Source organism: Amphibalanus amphitrite, unplaced genomic scaffold, assembly GCF_019059575.1.
Source record: "Amphibalanus amphitrite isolate SeventyFive unplaced genomic scaffold, NRLGWU_Aamphi_draft 000326F_arrow, whole genome shotgun sequence".
Lineage (NCBI taxonomy): Eukaryota > Metazoa > Arthropoda > Thecostraca > Balanomorpha > Balanidae > Amphibalanus > Amphibalanus amphitrite.
In genome coordinates this window covers 84,937-105,259 of record NW_024881821.1, presented here as the reverse complement: position 1 = coordinate 105,259, position 20,323 = coordinate 84,937, and the positions used below count along the sequence as shown (strand labels likewise).

The following is a 20,323-nucleotide window of genomic DNA, read 5'->3' as shown; positions in this document are numbered from 1 at the left end:
ACCTTCCAGGTCAGGTCAATGATCCAAAAGTCGGAAAATCGGGACATGTTAGAACGTCGTAAAGGGTGGCTGCTGTGAGGCTTTTCGCGGTGGTGATCACGAATCTCATGTTAGTTATGATCATAGATGATGTCTTCATGCATTTAGACCAGGTCGGGTCAGGTCAGGTCAGTTCAACCAGTAAGGGTTTTGCCGGGTATTCGTAGTAGAAGGCAACCGCCTCTGACAGCTTCGTAGTTCGTAACATGTTATGAAGGCACCACAATTACTTCGTAAATGTTCAAATGGCTGCTAAATTCGAATTCAGCTCCAAAAACTAGCCTAGATACATGTAAAACTCGAAAAAAGTGAACCGAGGTCATCAAAGGTCAATGACCTGCCATGACCTTCCGGTGACCTTGACACCCACCCTAATGCATCTCGAATGGGCATTCGGAGACCTGTTACGCCCCATTAGGCCTATTGTGGACATGCTGAAGCCTGGTATAGGCACTTTGTGGCTTGATACGGGACTTCCGAGGTCTGTTACGGTCTATGCGGCCTGAAATTGGCCTTCTGAGGCCTTGTAGGTGCCCTCTGCGGACTGGTCTGGGCCTTCGGAAACCTTTCAGGTCCCCATTAAGTCTATTATGAAACTTCTAAGACCTAGTAGAGGCCTCAGAGACCTGGCTTGGCCCGTTGAGACTTGATATGGTCCTTCTGAAGCCTGGTTTGGGCCCCTGAGGCCTGGTATGGGCCTTCTGGTGTTCGGTAGATCCTCAGTTTGTCATGGCCATTGGAGCCTGGCAAAGGCCCTTTCTTGACTGGTAGGGACCCTCAGAGGCTTGATATGGACCTTTTTTATACTACTAGGGGGCTTCTAAGGCCTGGTATGGACCCTCTCAGGCATGATACGGGCCCTCTCAGTTCTTGCAAGGGCCCTCTCAGTACTGCTGCAGGCCCTCATGGGCCCTCTCAGGTATGGTACGGGCCCTCCTAGTCATTGCAATAGTCCTCTCAGTACTGCTGGGGGCCCTTCCATGATTGCCATTGACATAACCCCCAGTAATATGTCAGGGTATGGGCCCTCACATAACTTGTGGTGGTCCCCTCAGTACTGTTATGGGCCCTGCTGTGGGCCCTCTCAGTACTGATATGGGCCCTGTCACGGCTGGTATGGGCCCTCTCAGTCATTTTACAGGCTCTCGCACTCCTTCCACGGGCCATCTCAGCACCGCTGCGGGCCCTGTCATGACTGATATGGACCCTCTCCTTCTCAGGCATAATATGGTACCTCCCAGACCTTGCCTGGGCCCTTTCATATACCTATTGAATGGGTCCTCTCAGACGTGGCATGGGCCCTCTTTGACCCGGGCGGGCCCTTTCTACAGCCTGGAAAGATAGGACAGGACCACAATCACCCAAGATACAAAATAAATGATTTTCTTTCACCTTTTTTGCTATATTGGACCCTTTTCCAAAAACATGGGCCAAAGCCCGTAAGTTTCATCTTGGCGGCGGCACCTTGAGAAGGCCCCCTTTGGCTTGATTCCCCACTCCTGAAGTCATTTCTACAGCTCTGCCCAGAAGTCTTCTTTCTGCACAGCCAGAGAGTATTCCGTCCATACCTGACCTGCTGGCTGAAAGAGGGCCCCAGTGTTCAGAGTTGGGGGGGCGACTGCCCCTCCTGCCCCCCCTGTGGCGCCGTCCCTGGTGAATACTGAAAAGCAAATGTGGGCAAGTCCTTTCCAGAATTAAATATCCCGCTAGGATCCACGTCTGTCTCAGTACGAGTCGACGAAAGCCCAGAAGATGGCGAACGTTTTGATTGAAAACGTAACGCCGCGGAAATGAAGGTTCCGTCTCTTGAAGACTTCAACACATTACGATGAGCAGCATAAGTCACCCAGCCAGTTTTCAAACAGACAATTTCTCTGCTTCATATTTGATGAGTCAATTAACTTTAACCAGCTGCGATTCGATTTGGCCAGACATCGTAGTCACTTGACAGACAGATGTCGATCAAAGATGGCGGCAGGGTCGGAGGGTGGGGGAGGGGTGACGGCTCGGCAGCTGACCTTTGACCCCTTGAAGCGTTCCGGCGCCTGGCGCGTTGGGTCGCTAGCTAACAGCTGCCAGAACAATTAAGTTGTGGACGGCGGAAAAGGGAAGGGAGCAGGTGGGGGAGGAACGCACGTGCCACCCACGAAGGTATGGTAGGAAAGAGGGAAGGGTGGAGAGAGGGGATGATGAATGGTCCGGGAGCATACCCAGCCAAGGCGGTAGGCCGGAAATTGGGATACGCTGGTAACCGGTAGCTAATCATAAGAAAATGAGAGTAGTTCACAGGAATAATCTCACTGATAGTGTGTCATCCATGGTTACAACATTCTTTGCAAATCATAACGATGGAAAATTTACAGACATTGCCTAGTGATAAAGTCACCACGAGAATCAGTAACATTTTGGGCGATGTAGTTATTTCAGTCACCACAATTTCGCAGCATCTCCACGATAAATGTCACCACAACAGCCTCTTGGACAAGGCCGTTTTGTTTACTTATGTAGCTCCTCGACAGCAACATCGCTGTCATTTGTGTTCACCCAACAGGTGAGAATTTCAACATTTGAAGTTCAAACGCTGTCCAATGTAAACTTCCGGCTGTTCTTCAGAAGACAAGTGACAGTACCTCTGCTCAGTCGGTTACCCAGTTCGGTGTATTCCTGTACTGAAGAGCGATCCAGACCCTTGCCTCCCCAGCGCAGTCTTGTTGTGGCGGCTCTCCCCCCCCCCCTCCCCCGGCCCCCTCTCCCCTCGGCGGTGGACCAATCATTAGCATACCACAGCCGGGCCAGGGCCGCCGCCGCCCCACCGGGGCGGAGGTAACGTAATTAACCCGTTTATTGGTAATGAGTTTTAATAGCTACCTACACGGCTCGGGCTACGCAGGCGGCACTGGGGGAAGTGGTTCGCGGATGCACCGGTAACGCTCTGTGAACCGACCACCGGGCTGGGTAAAAGGTAACGCAAAACGCCTGGGCTCGAGGCTGGCGGCGATTACGATACTGGTAATCGCTGCTGAATTGATGGCTCGAGTCTCGCCCAAGTGCGTGTGGTCCTCCTCGAATTGATAATGCTAAAGTTTATCTGGCTTAAGTTGAAGATGAAATCAATCAGGCTCATTAGTTGTCCCATTGGGAACAAACGGGAGTAAATACTGCGTACCATTTTCCCCCAAATTTGTTTCAATATGTCCTGATAGGAACATATAGTGCGCCTGGTTGATATATTAAATCTGGGTTAAATTACCACTTGTTAATGCCTAAAGTCGTTAAAAACTCCTTACACCGGTAGATCATTACTGTCTTGAGGCGGAAGGGCACCCGCCCATTGACCTAGCTTGGTAGCGTCAGAGTAGCGTGTCGAGAGCTGCCAGCCCGGCTTACCGGGATTTTAGATAATTCCGGAAGGCTACGCGAGACCGCAAGATGGCTTATTGAAAGCAGTAACGGAATATTGCGTCGCACGTCGTCAAAGTTAATCACTCAACCTAGACAAAATGTCATGTGTGAGAACAAATGAGAAGAAATTCGTGCGGAATTTGATGTTTACATATGACAAGGAGTAGGTAGTAAAGACATGGTTTTCTTGTGTAAAACATAACAAAACCTCTAGCATTTCAGAGACAAACGAGAAACTCACTCCAGAATTGAAGCTAGTCATTCCAGCGTCACATTTTTTAACACCTCTCACGCCAAGAATCCATCCACCTCAAGTATGCTCTCCGTCTCTATAAAACGAATAAATAACCTTCCTACCGTCGGTAAATCACGATCCCTAGCCACGTGGGCACCAGGAAACTGTGCCGGTTGGCGAGCCCACCGCCCCGCTACCTTCCTTTTACGGGCCGCGTCGTCCGCTGTCCCCCCGGTCGCGTTCCTCACAAGCTAACAATGTCAACCGGATTGTGAAAAGTGTTGCATGCGCATACCGTCATTAGTAATTAATTAACTAGCATCGCTAGAGAAGCCAGACTATACGGGACATGGCCCGTGTCGTGAGGTAAATTCCAGGCGTCAAGTTTGGCGTCAGACGAGCGTGAATAACTCTCAGCAGACGATGGGGGCACGGGTGCCAAAGACGCGTCGGAATCGATACTTTCCTGGATGCCGGGAGTTGATGACGTGAAATTCTTCTGTCAACTGCAACAAAGTGGCCAGGCAGACACGCTGGTGTCATACCAAACACAGGGAGTCATGACGAGCTATGAGGAAAATAAGCGTAACCCTACTGATTATTACGCTGGAAATACCTACTAAAGCAAAATATTTTTCTCGTCAATACACGCGCTGTAATTAGGATAACGTTTACCAAATAAATACTACGAAAAAGGATGGTTGAGATGATGACTCGGTGCAGTTTCAAAGCAGATAGCACACATCGCGAAACAATCACAAGAGTCGCATCGGCAAAAAGTGCAAAACGTCACACTGACACGTTCAGTCACGTTCCAAAACCACCGAGTCATTGACCAATCATCACTCACTATCATTAAGTATAGACCTGGCAGCGGTATGAAGAACAGCACGTTAGCAGGTCCATCGCAACGTCACAGGGAGATAGAAGCCATCTGATTGAGATCTATAAGACTATTAACATTCTGTCGTACATGTATCAGCCAGTATTAGCGAGACGTATACGTCTTACTTTAAATTGTAAGTCCATTAGTGGGTTAGCACTGCTTCACGCTTAACCAGGCATGATAGATTGCACCATAATACTCGTCAGCGCTTCTGAAGTTTATACTAAGCGCTTGAGGACTTAATTCCGACGTCGTCCATACCTTGACAACCTACTTTTTGTGAAGAGATTTATTAAATACTGCATTCTTAACCTTTCGATTAATTAGAGGACTTAGCGCCTACTTACAAAGTGAGGTCACATGTAAAGTGATAATAAGGCTATGTTTTATAGACTTCCATTAGAGGGTCGAATAGTACGTTGAGTTCGAACGAAATGTACATCGCTCGAGTATGGAATCGACTTACAAAGGTACATAAAATACCATAAAAAACATGAACGATAAAAATGTACCATAAAAACAGAACTTGCGACGTGAAAAAGCATAATTTAGAAAAGACCACTCAGAGAGTGAATAAGAAGGTGCAACAAAATGCGATTGCGAGAAAAATACCAACTTAGAGTCACGTGACCTCCCATTCGCGCAAGAACTGTCCACAATGCTCCATGACCCACACATGAGGCCACGTGCGCATCACCCCAAAGCAAAGGCGCCGATGGTGTGATGAGTTCTCCGGGCTCGCGGCCAGTGCGCGTGCCAGTCTCAGCGTCAGCCAGAGATGGTGGCACCCGATAGGAGCGATCCCCGCTGGTCGGATGATGCGCACAATCAGGACTCCGAGGTGGGGCAGAGGGGAACGAGAGGCGAACGAGAGTGGCCGAGAAAAGGGAGGGAGAGAGGAGAGCGAGACGTAAAAGGTAAAGACTCGGATGGAAAGATGGCGAAGGATGAGAGGAATGAGGTCAACTTTAAAGAGGATGATCTCTGTAAGTTATTAAACGTTTCTAGTCATATACACAAAAAAAATGAAAGGATTTGATCCATCGCCCTTCGACGGCATCCAACGCTGCGAACCCTAAATGAGTGGCGAGATATGACGCTTTATGGTGAATTATGAAACAGAATGCCTTACACTTTCAAACCAATAGATCGGATGCTTTACGAGATCTGCCAGAAAAAATATGCGATGGTTTAGAGTCCGACCAACTATGTGTTTTTTAGCTATGGATGTGGTGCGACCTAGCCAGTAAATCCAAACTCAGAGGAGTGAAAGGGCGAATCACACACAAACATTTACATTTCTGAAAAGAAACATGATTTGCATACCAAAGCGTCTGGAATTTCACTTCTCCTGACCACCTCAGACGCACCGGAAGGTGACCATTTCCGCCGAGCCATTTCCGGCGCACCCGCGTCCCTTCTCCTCCGTCCTTGTTCTATGGCGAGTCGCTCGTAAACCTGCCCATTGGTCTGTCACCTGGTCTTCAGGCAGCCGCCAGCGAACAGTGTAAACCCGGCTTTATGGCCAGCTTTGTCACACCGACCGTCAGTCACGCTTAGAATGTGCCGACGGTCGGATGGTCACTGTCTCAGTCTCCACGGGCCCAGTTCGTGCCCGGGCATTGGATTTCGGTCTTTGGGATTGGTCCCCAAACAGATATTTGTTTACCGCTGAAGGTCGCAATAATATCATAGACACATGACTATCGCTCTACTTGGGCGCGAGAAAATGTGGTTGTCACTAATATTCGTACCCAATGCAATATAAAAACGCACCAAGTCTAAACCTCGTTACATAATGAATTAGTGAAGCGTAGCGCGTGCCCCTTTCTGTGCCTGAATTATGCCGGATTATTTTTTGTAACCCTGGGATAGAGGACAAAGTCCTGTGGCTGCCGCTTTAACAATGTCCAGAGGTAACCATACTCTGGGACGAGGCGAGTTTCAGACGCTTGCGTGAAACGTCTTCCTTTTTACATCTTCGTGCGACATTCCTGTGGGAAATGCCTGTTTAAGTTTTATAGGTACTACTGCTGCACGAAAATTACGTCAGACATGCACCGCATATTTTATATTGGCTGTTTTCCTGAAATAAATTGACATGTAAAAGACGACTAAGGATTAGTAGAACAGTGAACAGAACTTCAAAACGGCTTATTGCCTGTCAAGAGCAAGGAAAGAATTAATTTAGAATGAAATATTATTAATTAAATAGGTATTGTTCTACATTTTCAATACCAAAATACCTCACAGCTCACGGGGAATAGCATTGCCCTAAAAATGGAATGCTATTTGCACTGTTTGACGTTCCGTTTACAAGAACATCTTCTTAGAACGACCCATTTTAGGATACCAGTGTTCAAAATGCCTCAATTGCTAATGCGCGATCGCAAGGCACAAGTAACAAAATATGCACTTGCAGCATAGCAAAACATGCATGCTTGGAATGTTCTTCCACAAATATGGAAAAATATATGGCATGTGAAGCAATTCACAAGCTGTCAAAACACTAGAACATCTCATTTCTTATGACAGCTTTATCGTCAAAGCTTCTTGACATATTCATTCAGGATCGAACAAAACATTCACAATTCACTGTAACTCTATCGCAAATATTGAAATAAACCGACTCGACTACAGCATAGACACTTTCATCTCTGCACGAAATCCATCATCAAACAAACAGTTCAGCATGCCAGTCGCTACAATTCGGCCAGTCGCTCTCATATCCAACGCAAATCACGAGCGTTCGAATTCCACGACGCACATCAAAACCGTCCCGGCGAGCCGCTCCACGTGTTTTCCTCCGCTCGGGCTCTCCCCTTAGCGGCGCCGCTGCGCGTTCCCGCCGGCTCTCGTGCCAGGGTGTGAAAGCGTTTCTTGCCGGCGAAGCGATATCTCGCCAAAGAGCTGGAGCGACAGGTTAGCCAGGTAAGACCCCGCTGAGATCCTACAGGGGACAATTGAGCGGACGCCTCCACGCAGGCTGGTGGCCGCGGGGGGGAGGGGTAGGGGTAGGGCGGTCGCATTCCTGCCGCTCCAATCGTTTGTCCACACGGTCGGTCGTTGGTCGATCGAGACGATCCGGTCGCTGGTTCAGCCAGACTGTCAACTATCCGCCCAGACAGAAGTCTGTCCATGGAGACAGTAGTCTCTCCACCGAGACAGTAGTCTGTCCAACTAGACTGTCAACCGTCCACCCAGACTGTCTGTCCACCAACAAAAGTCTTCCGTCCACCTAGAAGATCGCATGCCCATCTGTCTATCATCCGGCTGTATGAATTTCCACCGAGACAGTCGGCCGTCTTTCCACCGAAACAACCGTCTTTCCACTCCGACGGCTGCGCGCACAGTCTCGACCAAGCGGCTATCCAGACGTCAACAGGCTCGAATATTGCCACTAATGAAGTCCACGCCACCTAATCAAAATGATTCAACTGCACGCACCAATTGATAGGAATAACCTCATTTCCCTGAAAATTACCCACGCCTCCACGTTCATCATTTCACTTGCGATAATAATGCTTTAAATGCCGACAAACAGTGAGGCTTCCAAACGCCTAAGCATCCCTTACTTCCAAAAGCGCTTGCTCAGAAGTGAATCTTACTGCTCAGAAGCAGCCAGGCGAAACCTCCAAGCCCCTCTATTCCCTTCCTGGCTTCCTGGCGCGTTCCTGTCATGGTTCGGTCGTGTCGGACATACGTGGGCCGCCGCGGGGACTCGTCCAATTATCACGAGGACACCTTTCCAATTAATGTCGTCCACTCGGCTGGCGATAAGCTAATCTGAATTGGGCTCCGACAGGCGAACGACAACCGGCTGACAGTGGCTTCTAGATGAGTCCTCTCACACTAGCAGGGTGAGAGACGGGTCCTCTTAAACCATGAGGGTGAGAGACAGGGCTCCTCTTGCCATGTCGGGATGAGATCACGAGACGACCCACAGTACAAAGGTTGGAGACGGATCCTCTAATTTATCTATCTACCTCTCAATCAATCCGCAAACACGTCTTCTTAGTTCTCATGCTACAAACATAGACCAGAGACCGTCTCGGCGAGACGTACCCTCTCACATCACTAAGGTGAGAAACGAATCCTCCACTTCATCATTCCGAGGACAAACCTTCTCACCTGCACACAATCACCTCACAGACAATAGGTTTGTCTCTGAACGAAAAGCAGACAGCCCAGAAAGTCGCGTATCTCTCGGACGTTGCGGCTAGCATGGGACCCACATCGATCAGCCAAGTCGTCCGATGATCAGTATTCCCGTTTCGAATTCCTCCGGACGTGACGAGAGACTGGCTGGAGGCAGAGCGACCCTGCGATTGGCGAGGTCCGTGCGAGACGATTGTCCGCAGTAGGGTCCACAGCCTTCGTCACCGCGCTGGTGGACGGTGGACAGGACGGGAGCCGTGGAAAGACGGACTCTGACTCTGACAGTAAACGGCAGGACATGGGCTCCGACTTTGAACTTCTTGACGGTCATGGATCATCGCTTCGCGTTCAGATAAACTCATTTGGTATTAAACTCGTGCTCGTGTACTTCATCTTCTTTCAATCCTTCTCTTCCTCATCCTCCTCTCTCCCTTCCCTCTTTCTTCACTCTCTCTCTCTGTCTCTCTCTCTCTCTCTCCCTCTCTCTCTCTCTCTCTCTCTCTCTCTCTCTCTCTCTCTCTCTCTCTCTCTCTTCTATCCCCTTCTCTCTCTCTCTCTCTCTCTCTCTCTCTCTCTCTCTCTCTCTCTCTCTCTCTCTCTCTCTCTCTCTCTCTCTCTCTCTCTCTCTCTCTCTCTCTCTCTCTCTCTCTCTTCTATCCCCTTCTCTCTCTCCCTCTCCCCTCGCCTGCGTACGTGGCCGGTTTGAGGGGATCGGAATTACCTGATAGGAGTCGTGGGACTGATGGAAAGATAACACCCAAACAAATGACCCAGTCGTCAGAACAAATATGAACGGCATGCTCTGGTCAGGACAGGTCCTCGTCTGGAGCGCTCGCTTTCCCCGAAGGTGCCCGCTTGGCGCTTCCCCTGACTCAGTAAGCGGACACGGGACAGAAGAGGTTGTAAGACTTGGACAAGGACGTCGAGTTAACAATGTCGGGGTTATGTTAAGTCATAGGTCAGGATAAGAAACGTCTGTTTAAATCTTCCGATGGTGCTGTGGCGATCTTCGAATTCGAGTTCTAAACCCAACACAAATTTTCTGTATATAAAGTCAATCAGAAAAGCATAAAAAAGCGTGTGGCGTTTACTCTACAATAAGCCAAATGCATTTGATGCAAATTTAAAAGCCAATAAATGTGCAAATAAAGCTTTTGGATGTCACGATTCACCTGAAAATGCCACCGGTCAGCATTCAATGGAGCGTTGGATGTCTCAATGACGGATAAGCCTGGGTAAAAACGCTTATTTAGAGAAATAAAGATGCACTTTTCACATACCTTCTGACGAGATCCTATCCGCTTCAATGTATTGGCACATTCTTTCGTAATTTCCAGTGCTTATAGTAAAATGCTACCCCACACTCCTCGACAATGGAATCCCCATCAACCCATCAGTAAAAATAGGCAGACAGTTATTTGCAGCATTGACAGCAAAAAGCAGTAGCATATCTGCCTATAAAGCATATCTCACACCTCTCATGCCTCGTCTCGAATCGTCCAGTGCCCGTAGTCACATCCCATCAAGGCCCTATAAACTACAAATACCTGTTTCGCATCCGATGCGAATGAAAACTCACGGATTTGGAGAGTTGATAATGCTCATGTGGTTACCTGTGGGCGTACCTCTGAGAAAGCACTCCTATTACAGCATCAATCGGTGATGCGATGACATGACCGGTCCCCGGTTGGAGCCACTGGTTTGTGGTTCTGCGCTTCAGAGCTCGACCTCCCGCAGCTCGGCGCCGATATTTGCCGCAAAGTGACATATATGGCGCGTCTCCGAAAACCGCGACCGCAAGAACGCGCCAACAAAGTCGCGCGAGTTTTTTATTCGATGCTGCTCAATGTCAGTCAAAGCCGTAGTTCGTTTTCAATCAATCACAGAGGAAAAAGAAGTTCAGGTAAGCACAGATATTCACAAGAATGCAGGGTTCTCATAGGATGATAGTTGCACGCCGTCTTCACGTATGCACTCGGGAATGTACCCACCTATGACTTATCTTCCGCTCCAGAATAAATTCAAAGTCAAGACAATTCCAGACGTCCGTACAACGCCTTCAGCATCAACAATACTGGAACTGCTCCGAATGTTTTTTTTTTTTTTTAATAGAAAACACAACTCTAACGAATAGTGTTTGTCTATTTCAAGCAGCCTGCGGTTATCAAAAGAGACAGCCGGATTCCGTTCACGGCCGCCATTGTTTGAACTGTTCGCGGCTCGAGATAACTCCTCCGAACAGTTGAGGGCGTGCTGAGGGAGCGATCGGCACTGACCGCAATCACCCGCCTCAACTGAGGGTGTGTTCGATCGGCGTCTCTGACAGCACAATCAAGCCCAATCAGTCGAGCACTGTATGCAGCCGGGCCGCGCCGCCATCGCCCCAGCGCCATATTAAGTGCACTATGAAAAATGGGCTCTCTTATAACGACCGACAGACCGCCGGCAGCTGCATTGGAGCCGCCGATTTACTGGCAACGAGACCGGACTGTTACATGTAGACCTTCCAGATTTTTATACATACAAAACCATCGCGCTTTGGAAGATCTGTAGAATAGATCTACCAAAGCGTGAATTTGTTATGCCACGAAATTACGAATCACGAGTAACCCATGTCGGCAGATCAAGGAGACCCTCCATTGCGATCAGCGGCAGCGCCGAGATCATATCAAGGGTGTGATCCAACCACCTCGCTCCACCCACTGCTCTTAGCCCATCGACCACACCCGTCTAGTGATCTGTGCACTGTGCACCGCCGTGCACCGAGGGCACCTCAGTAGGCAGGCAGGGCCGCTTCCTGAGGCGAGCGGTACATACAAACGGGGGAATTAGGCAAATATCCCCCAGTTGACCCCGAGCGGGCCGATTGCAAGGCGGGTCCCCAGGCGACAGAGATGTCGAAATGAACGGGCCGAGCAACGGGCTGGGGCTGTGACTTATGTCAACTCATAAGGGAATAATCGGATCTTTTTGGAGCCTGATTTCCAGCACCTAATACAGTAGTTGTGCGTGTTAAAATGTGGCAGCCAAGCGTCCGCCTGCATAGCGCAGCGCAAAAATGATACGCATAGAAAACGCAAAAACCTCAGGACTGGTATGTATAGTGCATTTGATGAGCACATGAACACTTCGCGAGTTCCTTTCATGAATAATTAAATATTCGTAATGTATGCTACCTTGTAACTTCGCAAGGTGGTATAGCTTCTTTTTCGGTGATATATGGAATATGGGGTGCCTCAATCGGGTTACAAGGTCATGTCACGGTCAACCCACGCAATACCCGTGTGGTCGAATTCCCGGGCTGCATAATTTTCCACGGCCATTGGCGGCTTTTCACAAAAGGAAAAGCGGAAAAAAGAGTAGCGGAACAATAGCTGTGTCTTACATCGACAGTGTCCGCTAGTTTTGGAGTTGAGGCTGATGCAAAAATAAATAAATAAAATCACTGGCCATAGGGCAGAAAGAGATGTAAGGAACCATATCAGACGCAGAACTAAATGCGTCTAGATGGCTTTCTCATGAGCGGACCACCCAGAGTGATCAGAAGTTGCTGAAAAATAGCGATGAATGCCCAAAAACAGATTCATGTTACATTCACGACAGTAGCAACCCATTTACCGAAACTAGTAATTCCTACAAAAATAAGACATCTATGGCCTACATTATCATCCGCTAATTCGCATACAACGACTGAAAATGGATATCCATCGTATCGTCAGGACAAAAGAAATCGGAAACCGATTTGCCCCAATCAAATAAAGGCACAGGACCAATCAGAGTAGCACGCAATCCATTCGATATGCATGCGCATCATCATCTAAGGCAGCGACGCAAATGAAATGGTGCTCTGAGCCATTACTTGTCATCATTATTGGCCATGTAATAACCGAGGATGCATTATTACGGCACAGGCGGCACGGGCGGTGGGTGCGGCGAATATGCCGCGGCCGCTGCCGAATGCGCCACCCACAATCGAGGACATTCTGTTGCTGCTGTTCTGGAGATTTGTATTTAGTATTTCGGTGCAAATAACGATAGGAATTTTTTTTCGCCCGATGCATTTAAATTAAAATTAAGTTGAACTGGCACGTGTTTTTGTCATTGATTTTGATACTTTTTTGTCGGTACCCATTCTTGTGATTTTTTTGTGATTTTTTTTTTATCTGATACAGACCTGAAAAGACAAAAAGTGGATGGAATCATGAGCAACGAGACGTTTTAAGACGGCACAGTTTGCTGCATTAACAAGCTATTTGGCAGCAATTGCATGGGAGGTCACGTTGTTGTGCATGACCCTCAATAATTGACAAACATTAGCAGATAGTGCAGATAATGCTACATGGACAATGCTGATAAGGCACAGCCAAGCTAATCAGTGATTAATCCGTCTACCCAGGTGCATAAGGGACACAATGCAACAAATCATTTGCCGTAGTTAATTAATGTATGCATGCGGCGTTTATAATCAAATTGCAATTTTCTTGCAGTGCATTGTTTTGTCGCCTAATGGCGTGCTGCTTCGCCCGATTTATATGCATAAACATTAAACACTCCACAGCAATGCCTTAGTATAACGTCCCGTGTACCATCAGGTACAACTACCGTCATGAATGAACCGTAAGGTGCGGCGTCTACCCAGAATAAACATCAGAGTATAATCCAGTGCATACCCTGACGTGACAGATCTACCGTCCTGTTAATTGCACCAGTGTAAGTATACACTGCACACCATCAACTACTTACGGGTATGTAGGTACCCTCACCCGGAGTGTACTATATGTATTGTCAACTATTTATGAACTGTGGTGTACCGTCCAGTGTACCATAGTATTATATTATCCGTATTATCCGTACCATACGTATTACGTACCGTACCACCGCTCGCGCCAAGGACCTAAGCCCGCCTCGGCGGCGCCCGGTGTACTCTCCACTGTACCGCTGTACTCCGCACAATCCCATTCCGTACCGTACCATCCACCGCTCGCGCCACAGACCTCACTCCGCCTCGGCGGCACCCGTGTATCGCTGTACCGTGTTCTATCCAGTGTACCGCTCTACTCCGTCCTATCCTCGACGGTACCATCCACTTACCCCGCGAACCTCAGCCCGCCTCAGCGGCGCCCGTGTACCATCCTGTGTACCTCTGTAGTCTGTACCCCGTACCATCCCGTACCGTACCACCGCTCTACGGACCTCAGCCGCGACTCGGCGGCGCCCGTTGCTCACCTCGTACATCACTATAGCACATGCAAGGCGCCGCCGGCGTGAGTCTGGCTCGAGCCGGTCATTAGCATACCTCACCCGGTTCACCCGTCCTACGGCGCTAGAGAACGGGATCGGCATCGGCATCGGGAACGAAGAGTGGAACGGGAGCTGAGACTGGGACGGATGCGGGGAGTTGGGTTGGAATTGGAACGAAGACTGGAGCGGCAGATGAGACCGGAATGGAACGAAAACGTAAACTGGAAAAGGGGTGGGCATTGGCACGGGGTCTGGAACTGAAACCGAGACCGAAATGGGGTACGGGACTAGAGCTGGAACTGGAGCGGGTACGCTGGCTGAAACTGGAATGGGAACGGATACTGGGACGGCGACAAACCAACTTACTGACTGACCTTCTAGCATGCACCCAATGTGACCCGTCCGTCCAAAGAAGGTGACACTGGCAGACAAAATGACACACGAACATGTTGACAAACTGACATATTCACAGACTAACAGACCGACAGACCGACAGACTGACACCCAATGTGACCCCACCTGTCTATCCCGAAGATAACCCAGGCTTCTTAGGAAGCAGCTGTCTGAGCGTCAGTACAACATGGAAGCCAGTCAAGTGATTCCCTCTGTCAACCAACTCAAGGTATCGATTACAGATACTGAAGCCGGACTCTTGGGACAAACGTTGCAAGCGGTGTGCACTGTGCATGCACATCCCGATTCAGTTGAAGAGGATTATGGTGATTTAAATGACTGCGCCGTCCGGCGTGATTCGAGTTGTCCGTCTTTCTTGCATGATTAGGTGGTGTCAAGTGTGACAAAGATCTTGCCAGAGGCTGCCATGCAAATACATTCCGAGCTATTGAACTGGAGAGACGTGAGGTTTAGTGTATCCGTGTCTATTCCATGAACAGGGAGCTTGGAAGACATGTCCTTAAATTGTCGTAGCGTGTTGTGACTCATCTTTACAGTATTGCATAGCGTGTATGAATGACTTCACGACAATGACATTCGAAAAATTGAGGTCGACTGAAGGCTTCGACTGCCCTTTTCAGCTTTTTATGACTGTCCACCTGACAACGTCATTTATTCAGGAATAATGTTGCGATGCTCGATATACCGCAAACAGCGTAAACACTAGCATCATCTGTGAACATGCCAGAACATTCATCAATAACTGGCGACCTGTATCATGTATCATGTGTATCATGTATTACAACAATCACGAATGCCAGTTGGCCCTGGTGATGTTAAATCTGGTTCACACATCATGCACACATCAGTATCGCACATACACACAAGTACATACACACAAGTACATACCTACTCACATTACTACTGATTTTAGATTGATTCATTCTGCATTACTCATGAGCAATTTCAATTACAATCACGTTTACGCCGAATTTACATGTGTTTGAACGTTTTTCCGACCTCACGTGACACAGGCCATAGGAGGCGTCATTGGCATTCCAGTCTTGTGATTTGTGATGGTCCGATTCGTCAGCGTTTGAAAATAGCTGGTATTGGCGTGCAGGACAGATGGTTCAGACGTAGACAATTTTTCTAAAAAAGATACAGACGAACGGTCGGCAAAAGGCACAGCCATGTTGAATCAGCAAGGACCAGTATGATACCTACAGTTCAAGAGCACAGTAACATTAGAGATATTAGAAATGTCAATCGGGTATCATCTTATTGGTATATCAATAAGCATCTCCAACTTTTGCATTGTATTTTCGGCCAAAATATCTCTTTCAGCTAGAGAGTCCTGCCTGAATTGCAGGATGCTCAACCGTCTGCAACCAGCAAACACCCCAGCCCGGCCCTGCTGCACCTCGACGCATCGCCTGCCTATCGTCTCTCCTTGCGCTGTGTGCGTGACGTGCGTATAACAACACCTCGCATAATACCCGGCCGAGATTGGCCTGCGACCGGGTACAACACAACACCTCCTCCGGAGAAGCGAGCCAACAACACGGAGATATCGCGCGAGAACGCTGACATGTCGGAGTGAATGGGTGCCTGATAGCTCACAACGAGCTCAGCAGTCTTGAAAGGATGGCGTGCAGCTTTATCGTTAGTATTCCGCTCGCGTGGCGGACGTTCACAAGTGAAATCGTCTGCCAAAAATTAGGCGACATATGGTGGAGATATGTGGATGTATGTGTGCTAAGACACCTGATTTTTTTCGGCACGGAATTTGTAATGGGGTATTAATTTGGACAGTGGACCCTGTGATAATACTCTTGTTATGACTGCCAATGGCGGGAAGGACAGTGCTCAGACACCAGCGGGTCATTTATAATGTTCTCGGTCACGTGATCTCATTGGGGGACAGGGTTAAAGTTAGAACCCGGACGTTGCTCGACTATGGAAGCCAATAGTTCCGTGGAAGAGGCAACACGCATCACCTTTTACAACATCCTATCGACAGCAGTTTGTCGTATAACGCCACAACAATCCGACGAGGCGTAGCTTCATACCTTACGGAGTCTATAATGCATGGAATGTGAGCACGGTTTCGACCGCGGTAGAATCGAGCAGCGAATCGTCACGGGACACGGGTACGACCGAATCGAGCACACCGTGAGTTCGCGACGCAGAATACCGTGACAGGGATTCTCTCACGACAGCTGACGTGCTTTTTCACAAATAGAATGTGTCCGAATGGCGGTCTTTTTAACCGCATCCGCTTTAGCCTACGTGTCATCATATCATGAACAGCACTAAGTAATATACGCATCAGGATGTCAATATCAGCCCATATTTATCCATTTTATATAATCGTCGCTACTTTTCCAGATAGTAAGCAAACCTCATCTTTCTCACATCCGGTAACACCATCCGGTCTGCCTCTTACTCTACCACAATTTGGAATCCTATACATCAGATAGTGACTCGCCGTTGCCAATTAGCGTCAAAAGGCTGCGTAGTGCGCACCACCCAGCGCACTGTGGAGATCATATCAGCGCTGCCGGTTTATAAGCTGTGAAACGTTTACAATTATCAGCTGGGTGGTCAACCGTAAGGAGCGAGACTGGTTGGTGGGGTCAGGCTTCGTCGTACAGGTCGTGTGGACACGTGGGTACACGGTGACAAAGGAGCGGTGAGTGGAAATGGTAAAGGAAAAGTTTCAATGTATCCACTCACCTCTGCACGCGCTGAAAGTTTGTGATGGGAAATACGAACCAGAAGGTGCGTGATACACAATTGCTGTTAACAACGAATACGGCTTACTATTCAGTATTTTTTTTTTTTTTTGCTAAGCATTCGAGTAAAATAACCACAGTCCAATAGCTGAAGATATAAAAAGGTACCACACAGCTGTAAAAAAGTGCCTGTCGCAGCGAACAAGCGGTGTATTTCAAAAAAGCTACCGTTTCTGCTTCTACCTGGTGCACACAAGGAAGTGCAAGCCCAAAAGCTTCCGAGATTGTCACGGAGCACACAACGTTGCCAAAGAGCACCCAGCATTTCCAGAGAGCACCCAGCATTGCCATAAAGCGCCAATAATTACCATGGCGTGTCTTCAGTTCCAATTGCCTCGATCACCAGCTAGAACCACCCGATACTGTGTGTCTGAGCGTCTCAGTTGCGGCTAGCTTCTGCACGCTGGCGAGGAAGTCACGCACCGCATACGCTACTTTATGGTCCGTGCAAGCTCGGCTACCGGGCCGCGGCTGTGCTGGTCTGCTGAGCGACAGACAGCGGCCGAGTTCACAGGTGGGGGAGCGGACCGCGACGGGCACTGGGAGCATTATGGATGCGGGATGGGAGTGTTGGAGTACGGGATGGGAGTGTTGGAGTACGGGATGGGAGTGTTGGAGTACGGGATGGGAGTGCTGGAGTATAGGGATGGGAGTGCTGGAGTATAGGGATGGTAGTGTCAGATTACGGGATGGGAGTGTTGGAGTATAGGGATGGTAGTGTCAGATTACGGGATGGGAGTGGTGGAGTATAGGAATGGTAGTGTTGGAGTACCTACGGGATGGGAGTGTATGTAGGAGTGTCAGGATGGGAGTGTTGGGGCAAGGGATGGAAGTGTCGGTGTACGGGATGGAAATGTCAGGGTACGGGATGGGAGCATCGGGGTACGGGATGGGAGTGCTGGGGTACGGGATGGGAATGCTGGAGTACGGGATGGGTGTGTTGGGGTACGGGATGGGAGTGTTGGGGTACGGGATGGGTGTGTTGGAGTACGGGATGGGAGTGTTGGGATACGGGATGGGAGTGTCCGGGTACGGGATGGGAGTGATGGAGTACGGGATGGGAGTGTTTGGATACGGAGTGGGAGGATTGGGGTACGGGATTGGAGTGTCCGGGTACGGGATGGTTAGTGTCGGAGTAGGTATAGGGTAATATTGTTGGAGTACGAGACGAGCATTGGGAGCATCGGGGCATGTGTAGGATGGTTGGAGTACGGAATGGGAGAGTTGGAGTACAGGATGGGAGCTTCGAATGGCGAGAGCTGTGGGCATTGGAATACAGAATGTAAACATAACAGAACAGGATGGGAGCATCGGAGTGCTGGTTAGTGGCATCGGGGTACCAACTTTGAACGTCCGACTACCTCGGATAGATACTCCAACATCAGGTTTGAGGAATTACTGCATTTACGTGTAGGTGGTCTAATAAAACGTCAGTTACTTTTTGGTACATTCACGGCATCGCTTCCATATGGTCGGTGAAGCGACAAATACCAACATGCCACAAGACATTGGAAGCAGAAATGATATTTGTACCCACGAGCTCAGTTCTAAAAATAAAAATATCCAATTTGGAACAGAATCATTAATGTCACTTATGAATACAATTAAATTCTGATAATACATCTTAATCGCTTCATGCATGCAACGGCCCAACTTTGGCACACTGTCATTCCAGGTTCGTGTCAGAATCGGCGTAAAAACGTGCAGGCCGCTGCTGCGTGTCTTCGGTGCACGTGTCGCGGAAAAAGGATACGCGCGCGCGACAAACGCGTCCCACCCGGCTAAGACATGGAGCTCGATATCAATCAGCGCACGCGCTGCCGGAAAACGTACCCAACCGGCCACCTAAACCGAGCGGGCAGGCGGGCGAGCGGGCCAACGACTGAGCCTTGCACAGCACCGGGCTGCATTCCAACACACGTGCCATAAATTACTAGAAGCGGCCTCTGCGCCCGAATACAAGCGTTTCGGCGAATACCAGCGGCCTAAACGGTGCTTCGACGGTCACAGTGCAGAAAGAAGACAATGAGGCGATTCATGTAGCCAGCAGTGGCATGTCAGACTGTCGCCAAATCGGCAGGACATGCGGCAGCTCGCATTAGCCGATATTAGAAGATAAGCATTTGTGTAGCTATCGCATGATGTGGCTCGAAAAAAGGAACAGGGGGATGTGTTTCAGAGTGAAGCGTCTGGACACTGGTCCGCTCGGCGAATCCGCCATTGGTGAGTAAAGCAGCACTCGGTTGAATTTCGAACGCAGAAACAAGGTTTTCTATCGAGCCAACTTGTCATGTAAACAAGCTTAAGTCGCTGTTGAAAACGAATTTAGGGAAGAAAAACATTGCAAAAACGTGTACTAGTTGTCGGAATTACATGTGTTGCGAATACATTTTGTTGTGTACACGTGTAGTTTTATACCGGCAGGTAGCGGTGTGGTGAAACCAATCAAGCGAGGGGCGACTTGACTTGGCTGTTCATTTTTTACGATGAATACATTCTTCATTGTACTTACTTTGCGAGTCAAAATGCACTTTATAAAGTGTTCGATGTTTTAGCTAGACGACACACTTACCTTTATGATCTGTCAGCATGCCTGCAGCATTCCTCCCAGAACTCACCTGAAACAAAATAAAAAAGAGTTAGTACCCAATACCAATCAGACACAGGCAATTAGGTATTGCATACTGGCCCTGTGGGCGTGCTGTCAATGGTAATTATTATTTTCTATGCCAGTATAGTATCATGGTATGCAAGAAAAATGCTCCTCAATCGGGCAGCTCATTTCGAAATCATGCTTTATCTGTCATAGCTCATTTCACGACAAAATCAAATCGCTTTCAAAGCTTCGCGATCAATATATTGCAATTTGCTATCAAATTTCCATTTTGCACATTCTCAAGGCATTATGGTGGAAAGTGCATTTTCCGTGTTCTACAAGAGCAAAAACCAATTAACTACTACCAGCAAGATCTATACGACACGAGTCGCTGTCTCCCTGGCTCGTTCTACCGAGACCGACACACAGGCCGAGGACCACCAATCGTATGTCTCGGCAGTTACCGGGTCGGCGACTGGGTCATCCGTCTCACCCCAGGCAGTATTGACAGGTCAAGAGACGCGGACGTAAAAGGACATGGGTGTCGGGACAGCGACAGACGAGAAACGATGCAG

General features: G+C 48.7%; 2 protein-coding genes across 3 annotated transcripts in view; both read right to left on the bottom strand.

The window, feature by feature from the left end:
* LOC122388543 (netrin-1-like) overlaps nt 1–20,323 on the bottom strand; it is an 80,002-nt gene that overhangs the window by 41,667 nt on the left and 18,012 nt on the right. The gene's annotated exons all lie outside the window — the stretch shown is intronic.
* The window catches only part of LOC122388541 (zinc finger protein 250-like), a 34,843-nt gene continuing 29,656 nt past the window's right edge, over nt 15,137–20,323 (bottom strand). For both annotated transcript variants that reach the window (XR_006257812.1, XR_006257813.1), the window contains exons 16-17: nt 19,725–19,770; nt 15,137–15,506 (exon numbers count right to left, since the gene is read on the bottom strand). The gene's annotated coding sequence lies outside the window, so the exon portion shown is untranslated. The remainder of the gene's footprint in view (nt 15,507–19,724; nt 19,771–20,323) is intronic.